General features: G+C 36.2%; 1 non-coding gene across 1 annotated transcript; it reads right to left on the reverse strand.

The window, feature by feature from the left end:
• Positions 1 to 1,828: 1,828 nt before the first annotated feature.
• Positions 1,829 to 1,949, reverse strand: LOC116634187. The gene has a single exon (XR_004299892.1). It is a non-coding gene; the product is annotated as a small nucleolar RNA SNORA20 (small nucleolar RNA).
• Between the last annotated feature and the right edge of the window lie 2,485 nt (positions 1,950 to 4,434).

The raw sequence follows: 4,434 nt of genomic DNA on the forward strand, positions 1-4,434 counted from the left end.
TCAGAGGATTTTTCAGCAAAAACTTAGCAGGCCAGAAGAGAGGAGCATGAAATATTCAAAGTGCTGAAAGGAAATCCACAGTCAAGAAAACTCGATCCACCAATGCTATCATTCAGAATAGAAGAGATAAGGAGTTTTTCAGACAAGCAAAAGCTAAAGGAATTCATTACTACTAACCTAGCCCTGTAAGAAATGTTAAGGGGGTGGGGGGTGCCTAGGTGGCTCAGTCATTAAGCATCTGCCTTAGGCTCAGGTCATGATCCCAGGGTCCTGGGATTGAGCCCCACACCGGGCTCCCTGCTTGACGGGAAGCCTGCTTCCCTCTCCCACTCCCCTGCTTGTGTTCCCTCTCTTGCTGTCTCTCTCTCTTTCTCTGTCAAATAAATAAATAAAATCTTTAAAAAAAAAAAAAAAGAAATGTTAAAGGGTACTCTTTGAGTGGAAAGGAAAGATCATAAGAGTATGAAAAGTAGAAAACACAAAAGCAGTAAAAATATATGTATCTATAAAAATCAGTCAGGGAGATTCACAAAATAAAAGGATGTAAAATATGCCACCATATACCTAAAATGTGGGGAAAGAGGAGTAAAGAATGGGTTCAAATTTAGGCAACCATAAACTTAATATAGACTGTTATATGAATAACCTGTTATATACAATCTAATGGTAACCACAAATCAAAAACCAGTAATAAGTATGCAAAGAGAAAGGAATCCAAGTACATCACCAAAGAAAGCCAGCAAATCATGAAAGAGAGCAAGAGAAGAATGGATCAGAGAAAAACTATTAAAGCAACCATAAAACAAGTAACAAAATGGCAATAAATACATATCAATAATTACTTCCAATGTAAATGGACTAAACTCTCCAATCAAATAACATGGATGATGCAATGGATAATGCTGCCTACAAGAGACTCATTTCAGACCTAAAGACACAGGCAGACTGAAAGTGAGGGAATGGAGATTTGCATTTATCATGCAAATGTATGTCAAAAGAAAGCCAGGGTACCAATACTAATAACAGACAAACTAGACTTTTTTTTTTTTTTTTTGACAGCTCGTTATTTTTAATGTGCAATACTCAAGGTACAAGATAATGGCATCTAATGTTGTTATCTATCAAAGAGCAATCAGCTCAGTCATCAAGGGCTCCTGAGTGAATGACATCTTCATAACCTCCATGCTTATCTTTCCTTCCCAGGTATAATTTGATAAGATCATCAATTTGAAGAATGGTAATTGAAGCTTCTGTCACAAATTTCAAACTCTTAACTTTCTCTATGGTTTGTTCAAATATCCCTGCTTGTTTGTTCTCTCGAGGTTTACCACTGACCAAATCAAGACCAATCCATTTGAGATTTTTGCATTCTGGGTTAACTTGAGCCTCATTATGGAAAGCTCTTAACTTTGCAGTGAGATCTGTGGAGTTTGGGGCAGCATTAACTGCCAGTGTGTTAGGAATAATAAGAAAAGATCTTGCAAACTCCGCAATAGCAAGCTGTTTTTGAGACCCCATGCTGGTTGTTTAGTTTTCAATGTATATGGAAGGGGCTGCTTCTACAGCATCCCCACGTGGAACCATGGATTTTGACTACAAAACTCTCTTCAAAACACAAAGAGCATCATGTAAAGAGTGCTTCATCTCATCACATGTGAAACCATTTGCCCCACATAAGATAATTGGTGCAGATGTATGAGTCTTAGTGCTATTTTAAAAAATAAAGTGAAATTCTTAAATCAACATTTTTATAAAATCAGTCTATATAGAAATTCACCATAATCACCTTGACTGAATCCTGCTTACATAGTTCATTCAGACATAAAAGCAATATCTGGACTTCACAGAAGAGATGAAATTGTTACTCAACTCCATTTACAACAGCCTATTGTTCTCTCCCATGTGTATAACTGCTTACTAAAAGACTAGAGCAGCAAATCAATGTAAAGGGACAAAATAGACTTTAACAAGAGACAAAGAAGGACACTATATAATAATAAGGGGGACAATCTAATAAGATATAACAATTATAAATATATATGTACCCAATATGAGAGCACCCAAATACATAAAACAGTTAATGGCTAACATAAAAGAACTAATCAATAGTAATACAATAATGGTGGGGGACTTTAACACCTCACTTATATCAATGGATGTGAAGTGATCATCCAAAACAAAAATCAACAAGGAAAGAGTGGCTTTGAATGACACATTGGACTAGATAGATTTAACTGGTATATTCGGGAAATTCCATCCTAAAACAGCAGAATACACATTCTTTTCAAGTGCAGATGAAACAATATTCAGAACATATCACATTAAACCATGAAACAAGTTGCAACAAATTAAAAAATAGTGAAGTTATATTATGAATCTTTTCTGATGACAACTCTATGAAACTAGAAATAAACCACAAGAAAAATCTGAAAATAGCACAAATACATTAAGGTTACGTAACATGCTAGTAAACAATGAATGAGTCAACCAAGAAATCAAAGAAGAAATCAAAAAGTACATGGAGAGAAATGAAAATGAAACTACATGGTCCTGAATCTTTGTGATACAGCCAAAGTTATTTTAAGAGGGAAATTTATAGCAACATAGGCCTACCTCAAAATGCAAGAAAAATCTCAAATAAACAACATAACCTTATACCTAAAGGAGCTAGAAAAAGAAGGACAAAAGCTAAAACCAGTAGAAGGAAGGAAATAATAAAGATGACAGCAGGAATAAATGATATAGAAACTTTTTAGTTTCTTTCAGTTTTTTTAAAACAAAACAAAACATAATAGAACAGATCAATGAGACCAGGAGCTGGTTCTTTGAAAAATCAACAAAATTGGTGTACCTGTGTGGCTCAGTCGGTTAAGTGTCTGCCTTCAGCTCAAGTCATGATCCCAGGTTCCTGGGATCGAGCCCCGCATCAGATTCCTTGCTCAGTGGGGAGCCTGCTTCTCTCTCTGCCTATGCTGCTCCCCCTGCTCATGCTCTCTCTCTCTGTCAGATAAACAAAATCTTAAAAAAAAAAAAATCAAAAAAATTGATAAACCTGTACCAGACTAATCAGAGAGAGAGAGAACTCAAATAAACAAAACTACAAATGAAAGAGGAGAAATAACAACTAACACCATAAAAATACAAATGATTGTAAGAGAATATTATGAAAAATTATATGTCAATAAATTGGAAAACCTAGAAGAACTGGATAAATTCCTAGAAACAGATAACCTAAAATAATGAAGCAAGAAGAAATAGACAATTTGAACAGACTGATTATCAGCAATGAAATTGAATCAGTAATCAAGAAACTCCCAACAAACAAAAGTCCAGGACCAGACAGCTTCACAAGCAAATTCTACCAAATATTAAAAGAGTTAATACCTATTCTCAAACTATCCCCAAAAATAGAAGAGAAAGGAAAACTTTCACGTTCATTCTATGAGGCCAGCATTGCCTGATAACAAAGCCAGATAAAGACACCACAAAAAAGAAAATTGACCAATATCTCTGATGAACATACACGCAACAATTCCCAACAAAATATTAGCAAACAGAATCCCAGAACACATTTAAAAAAATCATTCACCACGATCAAGTGGAATTTATTCCCAGGATGCAAGTGTGGGTCAATATTCGCAAATCAATCAAGATGATACATCACATCAGTAAGAGAAAGGATAAAAATCATATGATCATTTCAATAGATGCAGAAAAAGCATTTGACAAAGTACAACAACATTCATGATAAAAATTCTCAACAAAGTAGGATTTAGAGGGAACATACTTCAACATAAAGAAGTCATACACGAAAAAAACCACACCTCAATGTTTATAGCAGCAATGTCCATAATAGCCATACTGTGGAAAGAGCCAAGATGTCCATCAACAGATGAATGGATGAAGAGAACGTGGTATATATACACAATGGAATATCATGCAGCCATCAAAAAAACCCCAAAATCTTGCCATTTGCAATGAAGTGATGGAACTAGAGGGTATTATGCTAAGCTAAAAAAGTCAATCAGAGAAAGACAAGTATCAAGATCTCACTGATATGAGGAATTCTTAATCTCGGGAAACAAACTGAGGATTGCTGGGGGGGGGGGGGGGGGGGGGGTGGGGGGGGCTGGGTGATAGATATTGGGGAGGGTATGTGCTATGGTGAGCGCTGTGAATTGTGTAAGACTGATGAATCACAGACCTCTACCTCTGAAACAAATAATACATTATATGTAAAAAAAAAAAAAAAAAAAAAAAGGGAGGAAGGGAAAAATGAAGGGGGGGCATTCGGAGGGGGAGACAAACCATGAGAGACTATGGACTCTGAGAAACAAACTGAGGGTTCTAGAGGGGAGGGGGTGGGGGGATGGGTTAGCCTAGTGATGGGTTTTAAAGAGGGCATGTATTGAATGGAGCACTGGGTGTTATATG

This window comes from Phoca vitulina, unplaced genomic scaffold, assembly GCF_004348235.1.
Source record: "Phoca vitulina isolate PV1807 unplaced genomic scaffold, GSC_HSeal_1.0 scaffold8, whole genome shotgun sequence".
Classification (NCBI taxonomy): domain Eukaryota; kingdom Metazoa; phylum Chordata; class Mammalia; order Carnivora; family Phocidae; genus Phoca; species Phoca vitulina.